Source organism: Schistocerca nitens, chromosome 1 (assembly GCF_023898315.1).
Source record: "Schistocerca nitens isolate TAMUIC-IGC-003100 chromosome 1, iqSchNite1.1, whole genome shotgun sequence".
Classification (NCBI taxonomy): domain Eukaryota; kingdom Metazoa; phylum Arthropoda; class Insecta; order Orthoptera; family Acrididae; genus Schistocerca; species Schistocerca nitens.
The window spans coordinates 499,955,397-499,973,146 of record NC_064614.1 but is presented as its reverse complement, the minus strand read 5'-3'; the positions used below and the strand labels follow the sequence as shown (position 1 = coordinate 499,973,146).

Here is a 17,750-nt window from a genome sequence, read left to right as displayed (position 1 = left end):
AATTCAAATAGCCCTTTTCTGGACCACAAAAAAATTTTTTTTGCCAAAGCTAAATTTCCCCATAAGATAATTCTGTAACACATAATGGAGTGAAAATACCCATAGTATGCGGGCTTCATAGTGGTTAAATCTCCAATGGAAGACATCATTCTGATAGCATACATAGCCGAGCTCAATTTTTTTAGGGTCTGTTGTATATCGAAGGACCAGTTCATTTTGCTATCAATATGTACTCCAAGAAATTTAGAAACACCCATTCTTTCTATTGGTTGATTTCCACGTGTTACATTTATGTCTCTCACTTTTTTGTTTTTGTATGGAACTGGATAAAATTTGTCTTACTTGAGTTTATAGAGAGACCATTAACACTGAACCAGTTAATCACTTCAGAGAGTATGTTGTTAACTGACTCCTCGAAATTAACATCTGATTTTCCACTCATGACTAAAAATGACTAAACCCACATAATTGAAACAATAATAATAAAATTAATTTGTTGTTATTAATTCTAATTACCTGACCCTCTTACTAAAAAACGCAGGTCTGTTATGACCCCTTTTAGCTGAGATTAGTGAGACTCCGTGGCTATTAAACATAAGCAAATTTACACTACGACACTAGGTTGCAGGCAACTGCGCTACCGGCCACTGCGCATTCACTCCACGCGTTTGCGCAACTCGTTGGTGTAACTAAACACTTTCGGCGTGTTCCAACTTTGGCGTCACTAGTTGCATGCGTTTTGAGGTTATGTGTATTCGTAGAGTGTAGACAAACTGAAATATGAAATAGGGAACGGAGAATAATGTTCGCTTTTTGGATATCTATGCTTTGCTTAGATGTTCGTGGGATTTCAGTGACGCTGATTACAAAAATAAGCAACATATTGCTGCCGCTGAGCCCGTCATGTCCGATCATTACACGGATGGTTTGACAATATCTGAGCTGCAGGGTAAAAATTATTGAGTTAGGCGCATATATACAACTGAATTAAGAAAAATACAAGCAAGTGTAATTCTATCTGTGGCAATGCTCTCGTCTACAAGACTAAAATCCCATCGTTCGAGTTGGCCAACTTTTATTAAGGAATATTGTTGACAGGAGGGAATACTATACAAATTCTAGAAGCTGCATTCTTTATTCAATATTCAATTACTTAAAACGTCGCTGCAGTGCTCCCCATTCACATATGTTAGAATTTGAAATATGGTAAACCATTCTCTTCTTAATGCGGCCTGCTTCGAGTAATTATTGTTGCTAATGGTAATAATTATTACTGTTAATGTTAATAATTATTGGTGTTAATGAAATAGCATCATCACCAACTAAAACTGTATCTTATAACATGCCGAGTGTTCTCGATAGTAATGCACGCAATATGGCATGAAATGTCAGTTCTGGCGACAGTGCTTCATGCATTATAGTACCTTAATTCCTTATTGCATAATGAACTTTATTTAGAAGAAACGTGAACAGTTGTGGGGACATTCTAAGATAATTAAAATAACTTCTTGGATCTTCTGTTATAAATTATTTCAGCAAGGATGCTGAGCAACCGAGATGAAGTCTTTTCGTTATCCAGTCACGAATACAAACACGTTTCTTATTTTTTTTTCTTATGCAGCGATTCCACGCAACAAACTTTAACTCCATCACAACTGTGCGACATGCAGCTGCCTAAAAGTTCATTTCAGACACGATTCAGGGATCCACAAAACGACGAAACTGAAGTGTATACTGGTGTCGCCGTGTCTACAGTCATATATGAAACCACTTCCCTGTAACTCATTCAACTCAACGAGTGACGCAACCCAATGTCGTCGTGTAAACAAGGCTTTAGTATCATGCTACTGATGTAACACAGTTGGCTGAGATAATGTGTTTAGGGGTGTGGAGTGGTGGGCTTATGGAGTGTGAGGTGGGGTCGGAGGGGAGGGCAAGTGATGTTGAGAATAAGTCATGCAATTACCTTGTCGGTAATCTGACACCAGATGCTGACACTGGGAAAAAGTACTGATGTCAGTGATTCTCTGAGCAGAACCGGACTTGCTAATTGCTTGATTACCTCCTGACTGGCGAATGCCATGATGTGACGTGATGGCCAGTGTGTATTGGACTTAAATCACCTTTCTTCTTTTTTTTCTTAAAGTGTTTCTGAACTGTGTGTGGAGCTTGCAGCCACTACCAGTTAGAACACAGCATTACTGTATCATAGTATGCTCTCTGCGAGGGATATTCGAAGTTTCAAATCTGTTAACTATGGCACCTGCAGGTGCCTTACAGATGCCTCTTTTCTCTTTCTTCTTCGTCTACAGTTGTTAAATTCATACGATCTCAAGAGGACGTACTTTCAGATGTTGAAAAACTGTTTTTTGGGCAATCATTCAGCAGGCGGCTACAAAGCATTCAAACAGAAACAATGGGAGGTAGTGCAGGGATTAAGACATCTGAGACTGATGTAGAAGAGCGACGGTTAAAATCCCCGTCAAGCCATCTAGCTTTAGAAGCGTGTACAGCGGCTTTTAAGTGATCATTCTTCCCATGTTCCGTACACGTGAATGTATTGGGAAGAAACGATGATATATGGCACAGTGGGAGGTTGCCACTGCCATCCAATTTACATTGGTTTGAGAACGGAATGTTACTGTACTTGTAGATTTTGGTTTTCTCTGATTTCCTAAAATCATTTAAGATAGATGTCATTGTCATTCGTTTCAAAAGGACACGACCGATTTCCTTCCCTATCGTTTCCCAAACCAAACTAGTGCTTCGCCTCCAATAACCTCGTTGTCGACGGGACGTTAAACCCCTTATACCATCCTGTGGCAGAAGGTGAAAGTAGGAGACAGATAATTGCACTGGTCACAGGATAACTTCTCCTTCATTATGGAATGAGAGGAACAATTAGAAGCTTAGTGTTCTCTAACGTTAAACATGTTTTCAAGTGTATGTAACCGGAAAATATTCATTAGACATCTCTGTTCTCAGTGTTGTTTCTTCCGTCCTTCCTTCGAATTTTTCCAACAAAATGTTTCACTTCCGTAATTAAATTGAGAAGATATAACTTTTTCCCCTTTATTATTTTAATTTTTATTCTTTCGGTTTTGTTCGTGTCTTAATACAAGCGTTATTCTTTTCTTTGATACAGTATTTTGTATCCAAGTCAATCTACATTTCTGAAGGCATTCGTGAAACGGTGGGCACTGGCGAAGTGTTACTTCCACGTTGTCTATACTTTGGTAACATGTTGTTTACGGGTGCTATGCGTCAATTTCAAATGTACGCGTAAGTGCTAATGTAAGCAAATACGTAGTAAATAGAGTGGGAAGTAATTAAGAAAGATAAATTATTATAACTACTACAGTACTACCGACATTGAACGTGAAAACATGTCTGAAGTGATGAGTGAACGTGTAGTTAATTTTTTACAGTTGTCAAGATACATTCAGCCTGATATGTGCCTGATTTCGTGGTGATTGATTGTGAGATTAAATAGATCGGCAATGGGACGATAGTCTGCATCAGTCAGTCAGTAGATATCGGTTGTACTTGATTGATTGTGTCTATATTTCATGATATGCTCTGTTTTGATTGTGAGATTAAATAGATCGGCAATGGGACGATAGTCTGCATCAGTCAGTCAGTAGATATCGGTTGTACTTGATTGATTGTGTCTATATTTCATGATATGCTCTGTTTACATCGCGAGCAGTGATATTTTTGGAGAAGACGTGTATTTATTGCAGCATTATTTTAAAGCAGAAAAAAGTAACGTTAATATACATCTGAGTAGGTGGTAGCAATAACTCATTTCTGTAAACGAAAACGATTAGAGTTAATACATAGTGCCTATTCGGGACATGTTAGTATGTACAATATAGTACGTCTTGATTTTTCTGTTATGTTTTTCTAAATTTACCGTATAGTAGTTTCAGACATACGGAAAAGTGCATTAAATGCAACGGATATGTAACTATAGCCCTACGGTTCTGATTTATTTGTTACTATACGCTCAGTATTTGTTGGCTGCATCTACTTTCAAACATATTGCCACTTTCTGCCCTAGTCCATAGGATAGGTTAACACCAAAAATTAAATTTCAGGGAAGTAGAGGCCTATAAATAAAATACAGTTCCAATTTTTCGTTAAGTTACACTAAAGCGTTCAGCACTTTGCATTGTAACCAGCTATTGTTTCGAATTACCATTGTACCGTGTGTGAATGTTTTCACGTAATAAAACGTTGTATGCACTTGTAGTCCTAGAACATTTAATAAATAAAAATTTTTCATGGCATAGGTACACACTATTTCAACACAATCCATTAGTGTCAGTAACACACATCTAAATATTATTTATTTGTACCCCTATTCTCACACAGTAAGCAGAGCCACTGGATGACTATTATTTGCAACTGAAGAATTACTTAAGTGCACAAGAGATTGCCAGAGACAAACAGTGACAAATGACACTCTTGAAGCGACTCGAAGTGGATTCCTGCTGCTAGAAAACTGAAAACGTAAGGGACCATTTAGATATTTTTTTATTATTTTTTCAGGGAGCGTGATATTGTTCTCTAGTGCTATTGCTCAATATGATTTGATAGAGCCTAGAAGAATGTTGACAGGATGTCAATATGTCTGTTTAGAGTTCTTCCAACTTGAGAGGCAGCATATTGTGCTACATGGAACCAATGGTTCATTTTGGAAGATCAAAGCACATGTCTTGGCATTCCATAGTGTGTTGTGAGTTCTTGAAAGTCTGTTTTTTTACGCAGGCAATCTCATTCAGTAGAGTTGCCTTATAAGTTGCTTGTATCGTCTTAGTACTTCCATTTATTGTATTTAAAAGGATCATGTGCTGCAAAAACAATTATTTGTCATTTTTTGAACAGGATTTCTATAGTTACTGTTGTTTTGGTACTTTTTGTAAAAAAATTGAAATCAAATGATCTGTCTTGAAGTCATAATAAAATGAAATAGCTCCAATATACATATACACATAACATGTAAGTATGTGAATTGGATGGGTGGTCAGCCATGGCCTTGCTGAAGGAATCTTCCTGACATTTATGAAAAGGAAATCAAGATGGGCAGACCACCCCATTCTTGCAAATATGAAGTCAATTCGAAAGAACTGTACTGCCTCATTCGATTGGTCCCTACTTGTCAGTGTTCTTTTGATCATGCACAGTTTGCACCAAATATATATAATAAAACCAGAGTTTCACAATGCACTACTGCTTGCACTAAGGACACCCACTGATGTCTCCAGGACCAAGTATATGCACATTTCCTTGTCCTTCCTTCAGCCCATCTGGAAAACTGAGTCACCTTCCGCCCTTGTGTGTGAGTTGTAAAGGTCAGGAGAATGACAAGACAGTACTATTATGCACTATATATCAAGGCGTATTCACCTGTAAAGCATTACATTGGTATTATGATGGTAATACGACAGGGTGTTGTAGTTCTCTGTTTTCATTATTATTCCATACTGTGAGTCCTCTATCTCATCTTTAATTTTGTAGTGTGCATTACATAAGAAATGTATTTTAGGTACGTTTTTAACTCTTTGGCGATTTATTACATTATTTTGTTCTCCGGTGGAAAATGCTGTTTCAGATTTTTTGTTCATTTTTCCTTGGTACTGTAAATAAGTCCAAACTGGCTCTTGTTCCATGATTATGTATAGAGCTGTTAGTGAACTATGTGGTAATGTTTTCTGTGATGTGCAAACAGATTGATAGGTGTACTCATTTGGGCTGCAGATTCCTCGACTTGCGCCATAGGGTGGTGGGGTTTCGGGTTCCGCTGGATAGGTCAGGAGTCCACTATACACAGCAGGCGGCTACATGGGTAGCAGGGGTTGTGTGGTGTGGACTGGGCAGTTTTTTAGGTTAGATGGCCATGGGCAAGTACAGAAAGGGCAACAGCCTCAAAGGGTGTGGGACAAAGTCAGGACATCGGTATTGTAATTGTCAACTGTCGAAGCTGCGTTGGTAAAGTACCGGAACTTCAAGCGCTGATAGAAAGCACCGAAGCTGAAATCGTTATAGGTACGGAAAGCTGGCTGAAGCCAGAGATAAATTCTGACGAAATCTTTACAAAGGCAAGACGGTGTTTAGAAATGATAGATTGCTTGCAACCGGTGGTGGCATATTTGTCGCTGTTAGTAGTAGTTTATCCTGTAGTGAAATAGAAGTGGATAGTTCCTGTGAATTATTATGGGTGGAGGTTATACTCAACAACTGAGCTAGATTAATAATTGGCTCCTTTTACTAACCTCCCGACTCAGCAGCATTAATGGCAGAACAACTGAGAGAAAAATCTGGAATACATTTCACATAAATTTCCTCAGCATGTTATAGTCTTAGGTGGAGATTTCAATTTACCAGATATAGATTGGGGCACTCAGATGTTTAGGGTGGGTGGTAGGGACAGAGCATCAAGTGACATTATACTGAGTGCACTATCCGAAAATTACCTCGAGTAATTAAACAGACTCGTGGAGATAACATCTGGGACCTACTGATAACAAACAGATCCGAACTTTTCGACTCTGTTAGCACAGAACAGGGAATCGGTGAGCATAAGGCTGTTGCAGCATCCCTGAATATGGAAGTAAATAGGAATATAAAAAAAGGGAGGAAGGTTTATCTGTTTAGCAAGAGTAATAGGAGGCTGATTTGAGACTACTCAAAAGATCAAAACGAAAATTTCTGTTCCGAAACTGACAATGTTGAGTGTTTATGGAAAAAGTTCAAGACAATCGTAAAATGCATTTTAGACAGGTATGTGCCAAGTAAAACTGTGAGGGACAGGGAAAACCCACCGTGGTTCAACAACAAAGTTAGGAAACTACTGTGAAAGCAAAGAGAGCTTCACTGCAACTTTAAACGCAGCCAAAACCTCTCAGACAAACAGAAGCTAAACGATGTCAAAGTTAGCGTAAGGAGGGGTATGCCTGAAGCGTTCAGTGAATTCAAAAGTAAAATTATATGTAACGACTTGACAGAAAATCCTAGGAAGTTCTGGTCTTACGTTAAATCAGTAAGTGGATCGAAACAGCATATCCAGAGACTCTGGGATGATGATGGCATTGAAACAGAGGATGACACGCGTAAAGCTAAGATACTAAACACCTTTTTCCAAAGTTGTTTCACAGAGGAAGACTGCACTGCAGTTCCTTCTCTAAATCCTCACACAAACGAAAAATGGCTGACATCGAAATAAGTGTCCAAGGAATAGTTAAGCAACTGAAATCACTCGACAGAGTAAAGTCCACTGGACCTGACGGGATACCAATTCTATTCTACACAGAGTACGCTAAAGAACTTGCCCCCCTTCTAACAGCCGTGTACCGCAAGTCTCTAGAGGATCGGAAGGTTCCAAATGATTGGAAAAGAGCACAGATAGCTCCAGTTTTCAAGAAGGGCCGTCGAGCAGATGTGCAAAACTATAGGCTTATATCTCTGACATCGATCTGTTGTAGAGGTTTAGAACATGTTTTTTGCTCGCGTATCATGTCGTTTTTGGCAACCCAGAATCTACTCTATAGGAATCAACATGGATTCCGGAAACAGCGATCATGTGAGACCCAACTCGCTTTATTTGTTCATGAGACCCAGAAAACATTAGATACAGGCTCCTAGGTAGATGCCATTTTCCTTGACTTCCGGAAGGCATTTGATACAGTTCCGCACTGTCACCTGATAAACAAAGTAAGAGTCTACGGAATATCAGACCAGCTGTGTGGCTGAATTGAAGAGTTTTTAGCAAACAGAACACAGCATGTTCTCAATAGAGAGACGTCTACAGACGTTAAAGTAACCTCTGTCGTGCCACAGGGGAGTGTTAGGGGACCATTGCTTTTTACAATATATATAAGTGACCCAGTAGATAGTGTCGGAAGTTCCATGTGGCTTTTCGCGGATGATGCTGTAGTATACAGAGAAGTTGGAGCATTAGAAAATTGCAGCGAAATGCAGGAATATCTGCAGCGGATAGGCACTTGGTGCAGGGAGTGGCAACTGACCCTTAACATAGACAAATGTAATGTATTGTGAATACTTAGAAAGAAGGATCCTTTATTGTATGATTATATGATAGCGGAACAAACACTGGTAGCAGTTACTTCTGTAAAATATCTAGGAGTATGTGTACGGAACGATTTGAAGTGGAATGATCATATAAAATTAATTGTTGGTAAGGCGGGTGTCAGGTTGAGATTCATTGGGAGAGTCCTTAGAAAATGTAGTCCATCAACAAAGGAGGTGGCTTATAAAACACTCGTTCGACCTATGCTTGAGTATTCCTCATCAGTGTGGGATCCATACCAGGTCGGGTTAATAGAGAAGATCCAAAGAAGAGTGGTGCATTTCATTGCAGGTTTATTTGGTAAGCATGATAGCGTTACGGAGATCTTTAGCAAACTCAACTGGCAGACTCTGCAAGAAAGGCACTCTGCATCGCGGTGTGGCTTGCTGTCTAGGTTTTGAGAGGGTGCGTTTCTGGATGAGGTATCGAATATATTGCTTTCCCCTAATTATACCTCCCGAGGAGATCATGAATGTAAAATTAGAGAGATTCAAGTGCGCACAGAGGCTTTCCGGCAGTCGTTCTTGCCACAAACCATACACGACCGGAACAGGAAAGGGAGGTAATGATAGTGGCACGTAAAGTGCCCTCTGCCACACACTGTTGGGTGGCTTGTGGAGTGTGGATGTAGATGTAGATGGTGCATAAGTATACATAATTGTCACATAATTCTTTAAGATTAGTTCTACTGCTACTATTAATTATTGCACTGATCTGCGTTTCAAAACTTTTTTCTGAGGTGATAGGTTTTTTACAAGATATTTTATATTTAGGGTATAGTGCATTCAAAATGTAACTCATGTTGCTCAGTCAGGTCACATTTCATCACTGCCTCAATATTTAAGCAGTAGTACTAGTAATAGTAGTAGTCTGTTAGGTATATAATCCATCCAAATGTTTAAAATTTTTAAGTTTATTATCGCAATCAAAATTATTTCCAAATTGTATAGCTAGCCTACATTAAATGTATCATATTATAATAAATGTAATTAAGAAGGTTGAAAATATACTTCTAATTATCTGTGTTTTGTTTAAGACATTGAAAATGACGCTAGAGGTACAGCCATAGTTGGCTACTCTGTATACAGAGATGGAGGTGGTGTCTCGGTGGGAGAGAAATGTGGGGCTTGAGCTGATCTTGTTTCTAGCTTGTAGCAACGTGACTTGAGCTCTCTGAGTGAAAGCAACATTGTTACGAAATGAATCGAGAATGCAAGAATCATTTCGACTGATTTCTCTTGTTGTGGTAAAGTTATCATACCACCTAGGAAGTTAAAAATTACTCCTTTTGTAAGGAAAATGTACGGTGCATACTTTGGGCTTAGTGATTAGGACAAGCCCTTCGCACAACACATATGCTGTAAAAAGTGTGTTGAAAGTCCATGGCATTGGAGCAAAAAGCAGCAGAAGTGTCGTGGTTTGGGTGTACCTAGTGATGTAAAATGCCTGGCCATGTATAAGTTGGGGCAAATTCCCGGGGTAAATGCCTGGAATTCATAAATGCCTAGGCATTTTAAAGATTATTTGATGAGCGGCACTTATAAAAAAAATTTAAATTGGTATTTTGTATTGGGAAAGGTGCTTTGCAACGTTGTTTCTGTAGTGGTTAGGCAACCAAATTGAAAAATCTGCATAAGTGTTAGGGAAGATTTATTAGGGGAATTACATTGGACTGTAAACGTAACTATACATTATTAATGAGGTCAGTTCTTGGGGTAGTACATACCAAAATAAAAAAAACAAAACTCAAGTTTAAAAAGTAATTCTTGAAATAAACTATAGTTTATATTAAGTAGGCAGGCTGTAGTTTAAAATCTTACTTACACTGTACTCCTGAAAAAATATCAGAGTTAAAAAAGTTTATCCATAATGATTTTAATTAGGGATGAGTCTTGTGCTGATTCCTATTTCACAGGTCAAAGAATCGCCGATTCTCTAGGAAGCAACTAGTACCGGAATCAAATGATTCCAGTGTCTTCAGTATCAATTCTTTGCAATTAAATCTTTTTTATGTTAGTATTCTCATTTTATCTTCATAGCAGTGCAGTCATATGAAAGTAGATAAAGAAAAGAGCAGAATAGAAAACTACAGTCTCTCAAATGTCACTCCATCTGACAAAGCCTTTTTTTCTTTCCCTGAGGATAGTTTAACATTTAAGAGTACATTTATCAAGAAACACGTGGCAGGTGTTTAATACGTTCAATAATAATTTTAACAATAATCATTCTTCCGCAATATTCAGAGATTTGTCGCAGATCATAGTGTTACTTTACAAAGCGATGACCCAAGGACAAAATTTTTTTGATACTGGCTTAGCTCTATACAGGTCTTTACCGTTTGTGTGTGTGTGTGTGTGTGTGTGTGTGTGTGTGTGTGTGTGTGTGTGCGCGGGCGTGTGTGTGTGTGTGTGTGTGCGCGGGCGGGCGGGCGTGTGTGTGTGTGTGTGTGTGTGTGTGTGTGTGGTTGTGAAGAGTAGAAAACTAGTGAAAATAAGGAGGAAATTGTAAATGAAAAACTGCTGTCAGTAACACGTGCCCTTCCTTGGTACAGCAAGTTGGAATGCTAGTTAAAAAAAAAAAAAAAAAGACCTCTACCCGTTTTCCTTACCTCTCCAGTTCCTTTCATTTCAGTCCTCTTCCTTCCCCTACAACCCTTCTGCTGGAGGAAAGAGCCACTGGCTCTGAAAGCTTTAAGTAAAACTTTTTTTAGTGTGTGTGTTCTTCCCGCCATTTGGTGAGTAGACTATTTTTTATCTGTCTGACAATTACATTGAATGGTGACTTTTCATAGATTCATCAAGCAGAAGTTTGAAAACTGAACCCCTCCCCATGTGCAATGTGATTGCTTCTCTTCCAGTCGCTCATTCAATGCAGTTGATTGAAACCTACTGTAGTATGGAAGATCTCTGAACAGCTCTGAAATACGATCATCACAAACAGAAGATAGGTGGAGACAAAGTTAGTTTTTGAGCTTAACACAGTGTATGCTTAATGTTCTAACCCAAGAACACACTGATTAATTGCTCGAACAGTACACCTTCGTGGAAGACAAGGTACAATACATTTAGCAATACACATGTGGCCCGCAGAGCCTTATGCTCTGGCCAACAGGGATGCACCCGTCAGGCTGTGCATGCAGCTGCTGTCATATTAGCAGGTCGGGTGGCCTCCAGTGGCCAAATCAAGCACAAACTTCAAGCACGAACTATGAAGTGGCGCACCCACATAATTGGTAGTTACAGATCTCCTCTGCCTTTGTTTGAGCACTGTGCTCATGTCCATTTCTTCTGTGGTCGACATAGCTTGTGGAGTCGTGACGCTCTATCACCGGTTCATAATTGTGGAAGTGGTACGAGCACAGACAGGTGCGGCGGTTTCCTCCCAGTGAGGGACCCTATGGTAGGACAGGTGAGACTGGTGCAGTGTCCATTTTCACCTCTCAGTCCATCCCCAAGGAAGAAGGAAGGAGGTTGTGGCGGGCGGAACAGGCGGTGCCAGCTGGCAGCAGCAGCGGAGGCATTAGCTGCCACAGCATGAAAGCTGGGATCCCACTGTGGCTCCCGACAGCTGAAGGGGTCACCCACAGCAGAGGAGACAGCTGTGTAAACATCGGCAGCAGTGGTGGAGAAGATGAGGACACCAGTTGCAATGTAGGAGACATGCAGGCAGATGGAAGACGTGGGGCAGGAGGGGCATACCAGGGCAGGAGAGGTGCACCAGGTGCATAGTCCCATACACAATGTCATAGTTGGTCGACATGTTACGATGCCCCCTCCTGAGTTGTGTGAATGTCATAGAGGCATCAACCACTGGTACTTTCGATTACCACTGGCACCCATTTCAGCTGGCAGCCAAATCTGCAAGTTCAAACAGCTGTGCCACACCAGAAGTGTTGAAGCACTGGTGCCGGTGGATGGCCTGGTGTTGCTCGAAGCAGATGTAGTAGAGTCTGGTGCTGACGACAGTGCATCGATTCTGCTGGGCTCTTATTGCCAACAGGGGTGAACCTATAAGAACTGAGGAACTGGTCAAGAGCTGTTTCTGGTTACACATCCAAAATGTATTTTTCCATCTGAGTCTTAAATGTTCGTACTAGCAGATCTGCTTTTCCATTTGTTTGATGGTAGAAAGGAGGAGCTGTGGCATGGTGAACACTAATTTTTTTACAAAAGTCTTCAAATATATGAACTGGAGCCATTGTTGATAACTAACATATGTAGAAGACCTTCCATTTGCGAAAAAATTTGACAAAGCAGCCAACACAATACACATGGAAACTTAGAATAAGCATCAGTTACAAGGCAGTGGAAATTGAAAAAATGTCCCACAAAATCTACATGAATTTGTTCCCGAGGCTTCTGTGGATCTGGCCATGGTTACGAAGAACCACGGGGAGCCACCTGATGAGTGGCACACTATGGGCAGACTGCAACAACTCACGTTATTTCCCCAACCACACCTGGCGAGAGAACACGTTTATGTGCTAACACCTTTGTACGTGACACAATCCAGTGGTCCACATGTAACAAATGCATAACCTTACACCGAAGGGCTGATGGGACTACAACCTGAAGAGCGGTGTCTGCTGTAACTCATGGCAGCACTCTGTCCCCAAACAGAAAGAAGATTTTGTAGTGCAAAATAATTTCTCAAAGGATCAAAAGCATGGCCTGAATGTTTGTCTGACCAGTCATGTTGCATAAAAGTACTTAAAGTAGGCTTCACTGATACTCTGGCTGCAATTGTAATGCTACTCGTGGGAAAATATCAACAACATTTTGGGATTCCACATGTAAATGAAAACAAAGTAATTATTCTTTATTAAACTCTGGATCTGGACTAATCGATGTGTTGTGTCGCAGGTTGAAAATGAATATCTTAATTGTATCGAGATAGGAAAATAACCCGCTGCTGTAAGTGATGTGCAGCGTTGTCTGGCAAAGACAACGAAATGTTAAAAACAGACATCAGTGGTTTTGTGGCCTATGATTAGGAGAAACTTAGACCCTTATAGAAAAGGGTGAAATTCTTTTAGGGCATACACGATTGTCAAACCCTATTTCTCTATCTGAGAATAAAGCTGTTTGCATTGAATTTAAGGATTTAGAGGCATATGCAACAGGGCATTCAGAACCGTCTGCATACGTATGAGCAAGGCTGATGCCGAGGTCAAACTGAGACACGTCCGTAGCTAAGTTAAGTTGCTCTACCAGCTGAAAAGTGACCAAACGAGAAACCAACTACAGTTTAGATTTCACCAACTTGAATGCTCGCTTGCAAGTCAGGGATTAGTTGTAAGGAACATCTTTCCATAATAATGCATGGAGTGGTTGGGCCACAGCAGCAGTGTCCGGTATAAATTTGTTGTAGTACACAATATTGCCTAAAACTGCCTGTAACTCCTTGACGGATGAGAGTGGCAATGTGGCAATAGCTTCAATATGTTGGCACAGTGGTTTAATGCCAGGATGCAACACTTCATAACTCAAATAAATAATGGAGGGTTGAAGAAACTGTGTCTTGTCCAAATTGTACTTAAGCCTTGCAGACCGTAAGACAGAAAATAGAACACAAAGGTTCTGCAAATGTTTCTCTTTAGAGGCACCAGACACTAATATGTCATCTAAATAGACAGTGCAGCCTGGAACTGATGCAATAAGTTGCTCTAAAAAGGATTAAAAAATAATCGTGCACTTAACACTCCAAAAGTAAAATGCTGGTATTGATGAAGCCCGGTGGACTATTGGTAACTAGAAGTCATTTAAATTTCTCGTCAAGTGGCAGCAGTAAATATGTGTCTGCTAAGTGTATTTTTGAAAAATAATGGCTCCCTGGTAATTCTGCTAACAGCCCATCAGGGTGTGGCAAAAAGTAGGTATCAGTGATTGACTGTGTATTAATAGATTTTTAAAAAATCACCACAGGTAGGTTTTTTACTGTCACCAGTGGAGCTGACCATTCACTGGAAGAAGGAAGTCTAATAACATCAAGTGCTTGAAGATGATCTAATTTTGCCTTTACTTGCTCCTATGAAGGTACTGGTACCATTTGGTCCTAGAAAAAACAGAGGCTGGCAGACTGTTTCATCATAATGTGAGCCTGAAATTCTGTTACACAACCCAGTCCTGGAGAAAATAGAAAGGGAAAGTCAGCACAGAGGGCATCTAATTGTTGATAGGGAAACCAAATGCACTTGACCAGAAAACAAACGCACTTCATCATCGATGGAGGATTCAAACACTTTAAAATCATCCAGACCAAACATTTTCAGTGTAAGCATTGTTCAAAACTAGGAATGGTGAACAACCACATTCTTGTAAGTCACAGATGCAGAAAACTGCCCATGATGGGAACCTGTTTTTGTTATGACTCGCCAGCCTCCATGACACTGGAGTCAGAGGGGGAGAACCAAGGTCCACTAAAGTCTGAGAATTCACCAATGTTGCTGCTGCACCCATATCCACCTTCATTTTCAGTGACTTGTTAACTACACGCATTTCATTGTATAACTTGCTTTAAGACACTGTCACTGCTGACACACTGTTCACATTCATGTTAATTTCATCATATTCAGGTTTGGAAAGGATTACAAACAAAAGCAATATGTCCTTTCTTATGGCACCTATTACACATTGCCCGTTTCTTGGGACACATGGTCCATTCTTGTTGAGTGAAGTAGTATGGGCGTAAAGGCGGCAGAGCACGAGGCTGAATGTCAATTAGCTATTTTTCCTTGTGAACTGACTGAAGGGTGGGAAGGATGAAACGAACTGATTTCTGAAACTTCGGGCCAGGCCTCTATCCGGTTACCTGCAGCCCGTGAAACTTCAAATGTCTGAGCTATATTCAGTAATTCCGTAAGCGTAAGATTTTCACACTGTAGAGCTCGCTCTCAAATGTCCCTATTAGGAGCAAAATGTGTGATACATCACAAACAATTTGATTGGCGTAGGATTCCTTATGAACATTTGTCACAAAATTCAAACAACATCTTAAGTCCATGTAGTTCTGCTGCCCGTGCCCTACACGACTGTTTGGCCCCTTTTGGCAGTGGTAGAATTCCACCTGAGCAGAAATACCTTGAGCACGTTCACAGTGGTAGATGGAAAGAAACTCACACATCTGATCAAAAGAAAGACTTGAAGGTTCTTGTAAGGTGGCAAGTTGACCCAACAACTGATACTCGCGAAGTGAAATCCATCTTGCACATGTTTAAGTCTGTTACTCCAAATGATGGAGCTGGAAATGTTGTTGCAGCCATTTTTCATAAGTATCGTAGTCTTCTGCTGCACTGTCATACACAGGAAAGGATGGTGGATATGTTGTTGATCAGACCACAGGTTGTGCCAATGTAATCATTAAACTGGAAATAGCAATTGTCAGCACCTGCTGTTGCCCGAGAAGAGGTTTAAGCACTGCCTTGAAATCTAAACTCAAAGGACTGATGACTGATGTGGAACACGTGGAATCGAATACTGCACACAATGCCAAAAAGTATTCTAAACCCAGAACATAGTAATTTATTGCTCAAACAGTACACACACATGCAACCCAAGTTACAGTACAACCAACAATACACAAGTGGCTGCAGAGCCTTGTGCTCCGGCCTGTGTATTCATTACAGAGAGCCCAAGGAGAACCGGGCAGAACTTGAGAATTTTTTCATTGGAAAACACTTGGGAATTTTTAAGAATACCAGGATTTTGTTGTTGTTATAGATTTCAGGTAAATGTTTATAATTTTGACTGGTACGAACTGATACTCTAACAAATAATTTCACTTTATGCCACCACTGAAGAATAACAGTGTAGTAATAGAACATACACAAGAGAATGACACCCAAAAAACATTGCAATTAGCCATTTACAACAGCAACAAAACACGATGCACACACAAGCATCTACCAATAGCAAAATGTGTCAAACGTCTTATGACGAAAACTATGCAATACTTAACAACAACAAACCACTTTCAGTGATCGGGAAGTGACAATAGTTTACATTTCGAACAGGTCATGGGAAAATATTGTGAATGATGGTTTGAGAAATGTTACTTCAACTAAATTTCCTTTTACACAAGATAAATTGTTTTACATGTCAGATTGTATGATGAATTTGTTAAATCAAGGAGTGTTTGACTTGCATTCAGAAGTTAACGCTTTGAGGACCAGCCACGTAGAAAAATTTCAGGGCCAGAAGACCAGCCATTTATGTCGTTATGTAAAATTTTACCTGTACATTTGTGTTTGATATATCTTTAGGGATAACACATGCTACAAATGACCAAGCTTCAAGAGTAGTTTTCATATTTATTGTACTTTGTTCATAGACTACAAACTATGGAATAATGATGCTAGAAGTATAATTATCTTAAAAATAATGCAAGGTGAGTTCTTGAGCAGTTTCACACGTAGATGGTGTTTATTATGGAAAAGTAGAAGTGCTTGACAGAACATGTGTTCAGTCATGTAACCCACGAAATTTTCAGTGCGCGGCAATGAAATTTATTATCATTTGTGTCACAAATGTTCAGGTACTGCAACTCGACCAAAGTGCGTTGTTTTGTGCTGGGTCTTGTTTGCTAAAGTGCCGGGAAGTTCTATGCATTTGTATAAAACATTTACTATTCAACGGATTGATAAGTTTTATAGCTCCAAGGGATAGTATATTGTCACTTAACATGGAAAAATATACTTTCACCTGGGTTATAGCATATTTTCACCCCAGAAAAAGTGTATTTTTAACTGGGAAGTCTGGGAATTTTTTTTCTTGTCCACGTATACTCCCTACATCACTTCCAATATGAGGTGCAGCTGGCAGGCTGTGCATACAACTGCTGTTGTATTTGCGGGCCGGGTGGATCCTAGTGGCCGAATCAAGCACAAACTTCACTCATGAACTATGAAGCAGCACACATACAAAATTGGAAGTTAAAGCACGTAATTTGTCAATTATGTAAGTATGCCATACCTATACAGGTAAAAATGAAACGGTGGAAAATCCATGATGGAATGCAACAATATGAGAGAAGGAAAGTTGCTACTCACCATATAGTGGAGGTGCTGAGCCACGATAGACACAATAGACATTTGAGAAGCAAGACTTATCCTGACACCAGGTTTGCACAATGTTAAGTCACAAGCTTTCCTCCCTGTGGGCCTGGGGGTTGGAATAGGCCCGATGTATTCCCGCCTGTTGTAAGAGGCGACTAAAAGGAGTGTCTCACGTTTCAGCCTTTGTGATGGTCCCCTGTAGGGTTTGATCTCCATTCTTCAAAATTTTCCTGAAGAGCAAGCCAATTGGGGAAGGGTGCCTTACATGGTGCATTGTGTCTATTGTGCATCGTGTCTATTGTGCATTCAGATCTTTAACCCACTTTTTTGTTGTCGCGTTTCAGTCTTGCTCTTTCTCCATCTCTTGGAGAGATACTTTCACCTGGGTTATAGCATATTTTCACCTGATATCCAACACGGTAGCAAGTCCATTGTGGTGGCCCCCCCACGTCGGAGTCGGTAGCATCAGGGCAGATGACATGCGATGAAGTGTAGTCCATCATCTCTTGCTAGTGGTGCACCAGCAGTCTCTAAGTGTTCATGAGCTCAATTCAATGCACAGAAGTTCCCCTCCCTGGCCACACCATGGGAGGAACGTCAGGCTAA

At 40.2% G+C, this 17,750-nt stretch overlaps 1 protein-coding gene across 2 annotated transcripts in view; it reads left to right on the top strand.

The window, feature by feature from the left end:
• Nucleotides 1-3,226: 3,226 nt before the first annotated feature.
• LOC126252813 (uncharacterized) overlaps nt 3,227-17,750 on the top strand; it is a 253,837-nt gene continuing 239,313 nt past the window's right edge. The window contains exons 1-2 of one of the 2 annotated variants that reach the window (XM_049953758.1): nt 3,227-3,276; nt 4,378-4,515. The gene's annotated coding sequence lies outside the window, so the exon portion shown is untranslated. Of the gene's footprint in view, nt 3,295-4,377; nt 4,516-17,750 lie in introns of both variants that reach the window. The other variant, XM_049953765.1, reaches the window with a different exon arrangement.